This window comes from Convolutriloba macropyga, chromosome 9 (genome assembly GCF_964194025.1).
Source record: "Convolutriloba macropyga chromosome 9, txConMacr16.3, whole genome shotgun sequence".
NCBI lineage: Eukaryota > Metazoa > Xenacoelomorpha > Acoela > Convolutidae > Convolutriloba > Convolutriloba macropyga.
The window spans coordinates 63,185,117-63,197,522 of NC_134476.1; the positions used below are offsets into that span (position 1 = coordinate 63,185,117).

The 12,406-nt window shown below is 39.9% G+C and overlaps 9 non-coding genes across 9 annotated transcripts; all 9 read left to right on the forward strand.

The window, feature by feature from the left end:
* Positions 1-1,208: 1,208 nt before the first annotated feature.
* LOC142346457 (5S ribosomal RNA) lies at positions 1,209-1,327 on the forward strand. Its single transcript, XR_012759516.1, has one exon. It is a non-coding gene; the product is annotated as a 5S ribosomal RNA (ribosomal RNA).
* Positions 1,328-2,462: 1,135 nt separating this feature from the next.
* LOC142346458 (5S ribosomal RNA) lies at positions 2,463-2,581 on the forward strand. Its single transcript, XR_012759517.1, has one exon. It is a non-coding gene; the product is annotated as a 5S ribosomal RNA (ribosomal RNA).
* Positions 2,582-3,716: 1,135 nt separating this feature from the next.
* Positions 3,717-3,835, forward strand: LOC142346459 (5S ribosomal RNA). The gene has a single exon (XR_012759518.1). It is a non-coding gene; the product is annotated as a 5S ribosomal RNA (ribosomal RNA).
* Positions 3,836-5,158: 1,323 nt separating this feature from the next.
* LOC142346460 (5S ribosomal RNA) lies at positions 5,159-5,277 on the forward strand. Its single transcript, XR_012759519.1, has one exon. It is a non-coding gene; the product is annotated as a 5S ribosomal RNA (ribosomal RNA).
* Positions 5,278-6,412: 1,135 nt separating this feature from the next.
* LOC142346461 (5S ribosomal RNA) lies at positions 6,413-6,531 on the forward strand. Its single transcript, XR_012759520.1, has one exon. It is a non-coding gene; the product is annotated as a 5S ribosomal RNA (ribosomal RNA).
* Positions 6,532-7,854: 1,323 nt separating this feature from the next.
* LOC142346462 (5S ribosomal RNA) lies at positions 7,855-7,973 on the forward strand. Its single transcript, XR_012759521.1, has one exon. It is a non-coding gene; the product is annotated as a 5S ribosomal RNA (ribosomal RNA).
* A 1,323-nt stretch (positions 7,974-9,296) lies between these two features.
* LOC142346463 (5S ribosomal RNA) lies at positions 9,297-9,415 on the forward strand. The gene has a single exon (XR_012759522.1). It is a non-coding gene; the product is annotated as a 5S ribosomal RNA (ribosomal RNA).
* Positions 9,416-10,738: 1,323 nt separating this feature from the next.
* LOC142346464 (5S ribosomal RNA) lies at positions 10,739-10,857 on the forward strand. The gene has a single exon (XR_012759523.1). It is a non-coding gene; the product is annotated as a 5S ribosomal RNA (ribosomal RNA).
* Positions 10,858-12,180: 1,323 nt separating this feature from the next.
* LOC142346465 (5S ribosomal RNA) lies at positions 12,181-12,299 on the forward strand. Its single transcript, XR_012759524.1, has one exon. It is a non-coding gene; the product is annotated as a 5S ribosomal RNA (ribosomal RNA).
* The last annotated feature ends 107 nt before the right edge of the window (positions 12,300-12,406 follow it).

Genomic DNA, 12,406 nt, shown 5'->3' on the forward strand with positions numbered 1-12,406 from the left:
TTTTGGAAATTGGTAAAAACTTGTCCAAAATGGTTCGATGTGCCAGATTTTTTTGTTTTATCCCAAACTATGGCTCAAGTGGAGCATGCCCACAAAAAATGAGCCAATTCGGACTAAAATTGACGATTTGGTGACCAAAACAAAGTTCGGTGATCGAAAAAGTTAAGCCTCATCGAGCGCGGATACTTTTTTGGAAATCGGTAAAAACTTGTGCAAAATGGTTCGCTGTGCCAGATTTTTTTGTTTTGTCCCAAACTAGGGCTCAAGTGGAGCATGCCCACAAAAAATGAGCCAATTCGGACTAAAATTGACGATTTGGTGACCAAAACAAAGTTCGGTGATCGAAAAAGTTAAGCCTCATCGAGCGCGGATACTTTTTTGGAAATCGGTAAAAACTTGTGCAAAATGGTTTGCTGTGCCAGATTTTTTTGTTTTATCCCCAACTATGGCTCAAGTGGAGCATGCCCACAAAAAATGAGCCATTTCGGACTAAGATTGACGATTTGGTGGCCAAAACCAAGTTCGGTGATCGAAAAAGTTAAGCCTCATCGAGCGCGGATACTTTTTGTAAATGACAATTTCAGCAATAACCATTGCTCCAAACACACCCCATATACTTGTAAAGGCCATTCTAATAGTTCCCCTGCTTGCGTTTACTGTATATTTGATATTTGGAACTGTCTCGGAAACATCAATACTAATTGTAAAATTTCCCTTAATAAACTAACTTTTAAGTTAGTGCAAATCGCTCACTTCCATTCTTTAGGCTGCACTCCGCTAACGCAGAGTGCATTCAAATAAAACTTATCAAATAGAGTTGATACTTACCTATTTAATAAGTTTATCACAACAATTAGGCTAAAAGCAATTGAGCTATGATTTTCCCAAGTACCGTCCTAAACCCACTGAAGTCATGCCTCCGGTTCAATGTCCGGTTGAACAGGTTCCTCGGACCCAATTCATCTCTCCCCTGTTTTGGGGCCGTTTCACTGTATTGTGGATGGTTGGAAGCAAAAAGTTTGTGCGTTGGTCATAATACACTGTATGGCTACGAATTGCATAAATTATAACACAAACGTGGCTAAAATTGCATGTATTAAGTGACTATTTTGCAAACCGCAAGGCGGCGAGTTAAAGTGATCCTGTATATGAATATAAGACTACAATACAATACTGTTGTATATAAATTCGCTCCCACTTACGCAAATGCCTACGACCATACCATGTTGAATGCACCGGTTCTCGTCCGATCACCGAAGTTAAGCAACATTGGGCCTGGTTAGTACTTGGATGGGTGACCGCTTGGGAACACCAGGTGTTGTAGGCTTTTTCTTTTGAGTATTCAAACCTCGTAGAAAACTTTTATTCGATATTTACACATTTTAGAGCCTCAAAAAGCCTCGGTGATCGAAAAAGTTAAGCCTCATCGAGCGCGGATACTTTTTTGGAAATTGGTAAAAACTTGTCCAAAATGGTTCGATGTGCCAGATTTTTTTGTTTTATCCCAAACTATGGCTCAAGTGGAGCATGCCCACAAAAAATGAGCCAATTCGGACTAAAATTGACGATTTGGTGACCAAAACAAAGTTCGGTGATCGAAAAAGTTAAGCCTCATCGAGCGCGGATACTTTTTTGGAAATCGGTAAAAACTTGTGCAAAATGGTTTGCTGTGCCAGATTTTTTTGTTTTATCCCCAACTATGGCTCAAGTGGAGCATGCCCACAAAAAATGAGCCATTTCGGACTAAGATTGACGATTTGGTGGCCAAAACCAAGTTCGGTGATCGAAAAAGTTAAGCCTCATCGAGCGCGGATACTTTTTGTAAATGACAATTTCAGCAATAACCATTGCTCCAAACACACCCCATATACTTGTAAAGGCCATTCTAATAGTTCCCCTGCTTGCGTTTACTGTATATTTGATATTTGGAACTGTCTCGGAAACATCAATACTAATTGTAAAATTTCCCTTAATAAACTAACTTTTAAGTTAGTGCAAATCGCTCACTTCCATTCTTTAGGCTGCACTCCGCTAACGCAGAGTGCATTCAAATAAAACTTATCAAATAGAGTTGATACTTACCTATTTAATAAGTTTATCACAACAATTAGGCTAAAAGCAATTGAGCTATGATTTTCCCAAGTACCGTCCTAAACCCACTGAAGTCATGCCTCCGGTTCAATGTCCGGTTGAACAGGTTCCTCGGACCCAATTCATCTCTCCCCTGTTTTGGGGCCGTTTCACTGTATTGTGGATGGTTGGAAGCAAAAAGTTTGTGCGTTGGTCATAATACACTGTATGGCTACGAATTGCATAAATTATAACACAAACGTGGCTAAAATTGCATGTATTAAGTGACTATTTTGCAAACCGCAAGGCGGCGAGTTAAAGTGATCCTGTATATGAATATAAGACTACAATACAATACTGTTGTATATAAATTCGCTCCCACTTACGCAAATGCCTACGACCATACCATGTTGAATGCACCGGTTCTCGTCCGATCACCGAAGTTAAGCAACATTGGGCCTGGTTAGTACTTGGATGGGTGACCGCTTGGGAACACCAGGTGTTGTAGGCTTTTTCTTTTGAGTATTCAAACCTCGTAGAAAACTTTTATTCGATATTTACACATTTTAGAGCCTCAAAAAGCCTCGGTGATCGAAAAAGTTAAGCCTCATCGAGCGCGGATACTTTTTTGGAAATTGGTAAAAACTTGTCCAAAATGGTTCGATGTGCCAGATTTTTTTGTTTTATCCCAAACTATGGCTCAAGTGGAGCATGCCCACAAAAAATGAGCCAATTCGGACTAAAATTGACGATTTGGTGACCAAAACAAAGTTCGGTGATCGAAAAAGTTAAGCCTCATCGAGCGCGGATACTTTTTTGGAAATCGGTAAAAACTTGTGCAAAATGGTTTGCTGTGCCAGATTTTTTTGTTTTATCCCCAACTATGGCTCAAGTGGAGCATGCCCACAAAAAATGAGCCATTTCGGACTAAGATTGACGATTTGGTGGCCAAAACCAAGTTCGGTGATCGAAAAAGTTAAGCCTCATCGAGCGCGGATACTTTTTGTAAATGACAATTTCAGCAATAACCATTGCTCCAAACACACCCCATATACTTGTAAAGGCCATTCTAATAGTTCCCCTGCTTGCGTTTACTGTATATTTGATATTTGGAACTGTCTCGGAAACATCAATACTAATTGTAAAATTTCGCTTAATAAACTAACTTTTAAGTTAGTGCAAATCGCTCACTTCCATTCTTTAGGCTGCACTCCGCTAACGCAGAGTGCATTCAAATAAAACTTATCAAATAGAGTTGATACTTACCTATTTAATAAGTTTATCACAACAATTAGGCTAAAAGCAATTGAGATATGATTTTCCCAAGTACCGTCCTAAACCCACTGAAGTCATGCCTCCGGTTCAATGTCCGGTTGAACAGGTTCCTCGGACCCAATTCATCTCTCCCCTGTTTTGGGGCCGTTTCACTGTATTGTGGATGGTTGGAAGCAAAAAGTTTGTGCGTTGGTCATAATACACTGTATGGCTACGAATTGCATAAATTATAACACAAACGTGGCTAAAATTGCATGTATTAAGTGACTATTTTGCAAACCGCAAGGCGGCGAGTTAAAGTGATCCTGTATATGAATATAAGACTACAATACAATACTGTTGTATATAAATTCGCTCCCACTTACGCAAATGCCTACGACCATACCATGTTGAATGCACCGGTTCTCGTCCGATCACCGAAGTTAAGCAACATTGGGCCTGGTTAGTACTTGGATGGGTGACCGCTTGGGAACACCAGGTGTTGTAGGCTTTTTCTTTTGAGTATTCAAACCTCGTAGAAAACTTTTATTCGATATTTACACATTTTAGAGCCTCAAAAAGCCTCGGTGATCGAAAAAGTTAAGCCTCATCGAGCGCGGATACTTTTTTGGAAATTGGTGAAAACTTGTCCAAAATGGTTCGATGTGCCAGATTTTTTTGTTTTATCCCAAACTATGGCTCAAGTGGAGCATGCCCACAAAAAATGAGCCAATTCGGACTAAAATTGACGATTTGGTGACCAAAACAAAGTTCGGTGATCGAAAAAGTTAAGCCTCATCGAGCGCGGATACTTTTTTGGAAATCGGTAAAAACTTGTGCAAAATGGTTCGCTGTGCCAGATTTTTTTGTTTTATCCCAAACTATGGCTCAAGTGGAGCATGCCCACAAAAAATGAGCCAATTCGGACTAAAATTGACGATTTGGTGACCAAAACAAAGTTCGGTGATCGAAAAAGTTAAGCCTCATCGAGCGCGGATACTTTTTTGGAAATCGGTAAAAACTTGTGCAAAATGGTTTGCTGTGCCAGATTTTTTTGTTTTATCCCCAACTATGGCTCAAGTGGAGCATGCCCACAAAAAATGAGCCATTTCGGACTAAGATTGACGATTTGGTGGCCAAAACCAAGTTCGGTGATCGAAAAAGTTAAGCCTCATCGAGCGCGGATACTTTTTGTAAATGACAATTTCAGCAATAACCATTGCTCCAAACACACCCCATATACTTGTAAAGGCCATTCTAATAGTTCCCCTGCTTGCGTTTACTGTATATTTGATATTTGGAACTGTCTCGGAAACATCAATACTAATTGTAAAATTTCCCTTAATAAACTAACTTTTAAGTTAGTGCAAATCGCTCACTTCCATTCTTTAGGCTGCACTCCGCTAATGCAGAGTGCATTCAAATAAAACTTATCAAATAGAGTTGATACTTACCTATTTAATAAGTTTATCACAACAATTAGGCTAAAAGCAATTGAGATATGATTTTCCCAAGTACCGTCCTAAACCCACTGAAGTCATGCCTCCGGTTCAATGTCCGGTTGAACAGGTTCCTCGGACCCAATTCATCTCTCCCCTGTTTTGGGGCCGTTTCACTGTATTGTGGATGGTTGGAAGCAAAAAGTTTGTGCGTTGGTCATAATACACTGTATGGCTACGAATTGCATAAATTATAACACAAACGTGGCTAAAATTGCATGTATTAAGTGACTATTTTGCAAACCGCAAGGCGGCGAGTTAAAGTGATCCTGTATATGAATATAAGACTACAATAAAATACTGTTGTATATAAATTCGCTCCCACTTACGCAAATGCCTACGACCATACCATGTTGAATGCACCGGTTCTCGTCCGATCACCGAAGTTAAGCAACATTGGGCCTGGTTAGTACTTGGATGGGTGACCGCTTGGGAACACCAGGTGTTGTAGGCTTTTTCTTTTGAGTATTCAAACCTCGTAGAAAACTTTTATTCGATATTTACACATTTTAGAGCCTCAAAAAGCCTCGGTGATCGAAAAAGTTAAGCCTCATCGAGCGCGGATACTTTTTTGGAAATTGGTAAAAACTTGTCCAAAATGGTTCGATGTGCCAGATTTTTTTGTTTTATCCCAAACTATGGCTCAAGTGGAGCATGCCCACAAAAAATGAGCCAATTCGGACTAAAATTGACGATTTGGTGACCAAAACAAAGTTCGGTGATCGAAAAAGTTAAGCCTCATCGAGCGCGGATACTTTTTTGGAAATCGGTAAAAACTTGTGCAAAATGGTTTGCTGTGCCAGATTTTTTTGTTTTATCCCCAACTATGGCTCAAGTGGAGCATGCCCACAAAAAATGAGCCATTTCGGACTAAGATTGACGATTTGGTGGCCAAAACCAAGTTCGGTGATCGAAAAAGTTAAGCCTCATCGAGCGCGGATACTTTTTGTAAATGACAATTTCAGCAATAACCATTGCTCCAAACACACCCCATATACTTGTAAAGGCCATTCTGATAGTTCCCCTGCTTGCGTTTACTGTATATTTGATATTTGGAACTGTCTCGGAAACATCAATACTAATTGTAAAATTTCCCTTAATAAACTAACTTTTAAGTTAGTGCAAATCGCTCACTTCCATTCTTTAGGCTGCACTCCGCTAACGCAGAGTGCATTCAAATAAAACTTATCAAATAGAGTTGATACTTACCTATTTAATAAGTTTATCACAACAATTAGGCTAAAAGCAATTGAGATATGATTTTCCCAAGTACCGTCCTAAACCCACTGAAGTCATGCCTCCGGTTCAATGTCCGGTTGAACAGGTTCCTCGGACCCAATTCATCTCTCCCCTGTTTTGGGGCCGTTTCACTGTATTGTGGATGGTTGGAAGCAAAAAGTTTGTGCGTTGGTCATAATACACTGTATGGCTACGAATTGCATAAATTATAACACAAACGTGGCTAAAATTGCATGTATTAAGTGACTATTTTGCAAACCGCAAGGCGGCGAGTTAAAGTGATCCTGTATATGAATATAAGACTACAATACAATACTGTTGTATATAAATTCGCTCCAACTTACGCAAATGCCTACGACCATACCATGTTGAATGCACCGGTTCTCGTCCGATCACCGAAGTTAAGCAACATTGGGCCTGGTTAGTACTTGGATGGGTGACCGCTTGGGAACACCAGGTGTTGTAGGCTTTTTCTTTTGAGTATTCAAACCTCGTAGAAAACTTTTATTCGATATTTACACATTTTAGAGCCTCAAAAAGCCTCGGTGATCGAAAAAGTTAAGCCTCATCGAGCGCGGATACTTTTTTGGAAATTGGTAAAAACTTGTCCAAAATGGTTCGATGTGCCAGATTTTTTTGTTTTATCCCAAATTATGGCTCAAGTGGAGCATGCCCACAAAAAATGAGCCAATTCTGACTAAAATTGACGATTTGGTGACCAAAACAAAGTTCGGTGATCGAAAAAGTTAAGCCTCATCGAGCGCGGATACTTTTTTGGAAATCGGTAAAAACTTGTGCAAAATGGTTCGCTGTGCCAGATTTTTTTGTTTTATCCCAAACTATGGCTCAAGTGGAGCATGCCCACAAAAAATGAGCCAATTCGGACTAAAATTGACGATTTGGTGACCAAAACAAAGTTCGGTGATCGAAAAAGTTAAGCCTCATCGAGCGCGGATACTTTTTTGGAAATCGGTAAAAACTTGTGCAAAATGGTTTGCTGTGCCAGATTTTTTTGTTTTATCCCCAACTATGGCTCAAGTGGAGCATGCCCACAAAAAATGAGCCATTTCGGACTAAGATTGACGATTTGGTGGCCAAAACCAAGTTCGGTGATCGAAAAAGTTAAGCCTCATCGAGCGCGGATACTTTTTGTAAATGACAATTTCAGCAATAACCATTGCTCCAAACACACCCCATATACTTGTAAAGGCCATTCTAATAGTTCCCCTGCTTGCGTTTACTGTATATTTGATATTTGGAACTGTCTCGGAAACATCAATACTAATTGTAAAATTTCCCTTAATAAACTAACTTTTAAGTTAGTGCAAATCGCTCACTTCCATTCTTTAGGCTGCACTCCGCTAACGCAGAGTGCATTCAAATAAAACTTATCAAATAGAGTTGATACTTACCTATTTAATAAGTTTATCACAACAATTAGGCTAAAAGCAATTGAGATATGATTTTCCCAAGTACCGTCCTAAACCCACTGAAGTCATGCCTCCGGTTCAATGTCCGGTTGAACAGGTTCCTCGGACCCAATTCATCTCTCCCCTGTTTTGGGGCCGTTTCACTGTATTGTGGATGGTTGGAAGCAAAAAGTTTGTGCGTTGGTCATAATACACTGTATGGCTACGAATTGCATAAATTATAACACAAACGTGGCTAAAATTGCATGTATTAAGTGACTATTTTGCAAACCGCAAGGCGGCGAGTTAAAGTGATCCTGTATATGAATATAAGACTACAATACAATACTGTTGTATATAAATTCGCTCCAACTTACGCAAATGCCTACGACCATACCATGTTGAATGCACCGGTTCTCGTCCGATCACCGAAGTTAAGCAACATTGGGCCTGGTTAGTACTTGGATGGGTGACCGCTTGGGAACACCAGGTGTTGTAGGCTTTTTCTTTTGAGTATTCAAACCTCGTAGAAAACTTTTATTCGATATTTACACATTTTAGAGCCTCAAAAAGCCTCGGTGATCGAAAAAGTTAAGCCTCATCGAGCGCGGATACTTTTTTGGAAATTGGTAAAAACTTGTCCAAAATGGTTCGATGTGCCAGATTTTTTTGTTTTATCCCAAATTATGGCTCAAGTGGAGCATGCCCACAAAAAATGAGCCAATTCTGACTAAAATTGACGATTTGGTGACCAAAACAAAGTTCGGTGATCGAAAAAGTTAAGCCTCATCGAGCGCGGATACTTTTTTGGAAATCGGTAAAAACTTGTGCAAAATGGTTCGCTGTGCCAGATTTTTTTGTTTTATCCCAAACTATGGCTCAAGTGGAGCATGCCCACAAAAAATGAGCCAATTCGGACTAAAATTGACGATTTGGTGACCAAAACAAAGTTCGGTGATCGAAAAAGTTAAGCCTCATCGAGCGCGGATACTTTTTTGGAAATCGGTAAAAACTTGTGCAAAATGGTTTGCTGTGCCAGATTTTTTTGTTTTATCCCCAACTATGGCTCAAGTGGAGCATGCCCACAAAAAATGAGCCATTTCGGACTAAGATTGACGATTTGGTGGCCAAAACCAAGTTCGGTGATCGAAAAAGTTAAGCCTCATCGAGCGCGGATACTTTTTGTAAATGACAATTTCAGCAATAACCATTGCTCCAAACACACCCCATATACTTGTAAAGGCCATTCTAATAGTTCCCCTGCTTGCGTTTACTGTATATTTGATATTTGGAACTGTCTCGGAAACATCAATACTAATTGTAAAATTTCCCTTAATAAACTAACTTTTAAGTTAGTGCAAATCGCTCACTTCCATTCTTTAGGCTGCACTCCGCTAACGCAGAGTGCATTCAAATAAAACTTATCAAATAGAGTTGATACTTACCTATTTAATAAGTTTATCACAACAATTAGGCTAAAAGCAATTGAGCTATGATTTTCCCAAGTACCGTCCTAAACCCACTGAAGTCATGCCTCCGGTTCAATGTCCGGTTGAACAGGTTCCTCGGACCCAATTCATCTCTCCCCTGTTTTGGGGCCGTTTCACTGTATTGTGGATGGTTGGAAGCAAAAAGTTTGTGCGTTGGTCATAATACACTGTATGGCTACGAATTGCATAAATTATAACACAAACGTGGCTAAAATTGCATGTATTAAGTGACTATTTTGCAAACCGCAAGGCGGCGAGTTAAAGTGATCCTGTATATGAATATAAGACTACAATACAATACTGTTGTATATAAATTCGCTCCCACTTACGCAAATGCCTACGACCATACCATGTTGAATGCACCGGTTCTCGTCCGATCACCGAAGTTAAGCAACATTGGGCCTGGTTAGTACTTGGATGGGTGACCGCTTGGGAACACCAGGTGTTGTAGGCTTTTTCTTTTGAGTATTCAAACCTCGTAGAAAACTTTTATTCGATATTTACACATTTTAGAGCCTCAAAAAGCCTCGGTGATCGAAAAAGTTAAGCCTCATCGAGCGCGGATACTTTTTTGGAAATTGGTAAAAACTTGTCCAAAATGGTTCGATGTGCCAGATTTTTTTGTTTTATCCCAAACTATGGCTCAAGTGGAGCATGCCCACAAAAAATGAGCCAATTCGGACTAAAATTGACGATTTGGTGACCAAAACAAAGTTCGGTGATCGAAAAAGTTAAGCCTCATCGAGCGCGGATACTTTTTTGGAAATCGGTAAAAACTTGTGCAAAATGGTTCGCTGTGCCAGATTTTTTTGTTTTATCCCAAACTATGGCTCAAGTGGAGCATGCCCACAAAAAATGAGCCAATTCGGACTAAAATTGACGATTTGGTGACCAAAACAAAGTTCGGTGATCGAAAAAGTTAAGCCTCATCGAGCGCGGATACTTTTTTGGAAATCGGTAAAAACTTGTGCAAAATGGTTTGCTGTGCCAGATTTTTTTGTTTTATCCCCAACTATGGCTCAAGTGGAGCATGCCCACAAAAAATGAGCCATTTCGGACTAAGATTGACGATTTGGTGGCCAAAACCAAGTTCGGTGATCGAAAAAGTTAAGCCTCATCGAGCGCGGATACTTTTTGTAAATGACAATTTCAGCAATAACCATTGCTCCAAACACACCCCATATACTTGTAAAGGCCATTCTAATAGTTCCCCTGCTTGCGTTTACTGTATATTTGATATTTGGAACTGTCTCGGAAACATCAATACTAATTGTAAAATTTCCCTTAATAAACTAACTTTTAAGTTAGTGCAAATCGCTCACTTCCATTCTTTAGGCTGCACTCCGCTAACGCAGAGTGCATTCAAATAAAACTTATCAAATAGAGTTGATACTTACCTATTTAATAAGTTTATCACAACAATTAGGCTAAAAGCAATTGAGCTATGATTTTCCCAAGTACCGTCCTAAACCCACTGAAGTCATGCCTCCGGTTCAATGTCCGGTTGAACAGGTTCCTCGGACCCAATTCATCTCTCCCCTGTTTTGGGGCCGTTTCACTGTATTGTGGATGGTTGGAAGCAAAAAGTTTGTGCGTTGGTCATAATACACTGTATGGCTACGAATTGCATAAATTATAACACAAACGTGGCTAAAATTGCATGTATTAAGTGACTATTTTGCAAACCGCAAGGCGGCGAGTTAAAGTGATCCTGTATATGAATATAAGACTACAATACAATACTGTTGTATATAAATTCGCTCCCACTTACGCAAATGCCTACGACCATACCATGTTGAATGCACCGGTTCTCGTCCGATCACCGAAGTTAAGCAACATTGGGCCTGGTTAGTACTTGGATGGGTGACCGCTTGGGAACACCAGGTGTTGTAGGCTTTTTCTTTTGAGTATTCAAACCTCATAGAAAACTTTTATTCGATATTTACACATTTTAGAGCCCCAAAAAGCCTCGGTGATCGAAAAAGTTAAGCCTCATCGAGCGCGGATACTTTTTTGGAAATTGGTAAAAACTTGTCCAAAATGGTTCGATGTGCCAGATTTTTTTGTTTTATCCCAAACTATGGCTCAAGTGGAGCATGCCCACAAAAAATGAGCCAATTCGGACTAAAATTGACGATTTGGTGACCAAAACAAAGTTCGGTGATCGAAAAAGTTAAGCCTCATCGAGCGCGGATACTTTTTTGGAAATCGGTAAAAACTTGTGCAAAATGGTTCGCTGTGCCAGATTTTTTTGTTTTATCCCAAACTATGGCTCAAGTGGAGCATGCCCACAAAAAATGAGCCAATTCGGACTAAAATTGACGATTTGGTGACCAAAACAAAGTTCGGTGATCGAAAAAGTTAAGCCTCATCGAGCGCGGATACTTTTTTGGAAATCGGTAAAAACTTGTGCAAAATGGTTTGCTGTGCCAGATTTTTTTGTTTTATCCCCAACTATGGCTCAAGTGGAGCATGCCCACAAAAAATGAGCCATTTCGGACTAAGATTGACGATTTGGTGGCCAAAACCAAGTTCGGTGATCGAAAAAGTTAAGCCTCATCGAGCGCGGATACTTTTTGTAAATGACAATTTCAGCAATAACCATTGCTCCAAACACACCCCATATACTTGTAAAGGCCATTCTAATAGTTCCCCTGCTTGCGTTTACTGTATATTTGATATTTGGAACTGTCTCGGAAACATCAATACTAATTGTAAAATTTCCCTTAATAAACTAACTTTTAAGTTAGTGCAAATCGCTCACTTCCATTCTTTAGGCTGCACTCCGCTAACGCAGAGTGCATTCAAATAAAACTTATCAAATAGAGTTGATACTTACCTATTTAATAAGTTTATCACAACAATTAGGCTAAAAGCAATTGAGCTATGATTTTCCCAAGTACCGTCCTAAACCCACTGAAGTCATGCCTCCGGTTCAATGTCCGGTTGAACAGGTTCCTCGGACCCAATTCATCTCTCCCCTGTTTTGGGGCCGTTTCACTGTATTGTGGATGGTTGGAAGCAAAAAGTTTGTGCGTTGGTCATAATACACTGTATGGCTACGAATTGCATAAATTATAACACAAACGTGGCTAAAATTGCATGTATTAAGTGACTATTTTGCAAACCGCAAGGCGGCGAGTTAAAGTGATCCTGTATATGAATATAAGACTACAATACAATACTGTTGTATATAAATTCGCTCCCACTTACGCAAATGCCTACGACCATACCATGTTGAATGCACCGGTTCTCGTCCGATCACCGAAGTTAAGCAACATTGGGCCTGGTTAGTACTTGGATGGGTGACCGCTTGGGAACACCAGGTGTTGTAGGCTTTTTCTTTTGAGTATTCAAACCTCATAGAAAACTTTTATTCGATATTTACACATTTTAGAGCCCCAAAAAGCCTCGGTGATCGAAAAAGTTAAGCCTCATCGAGCGC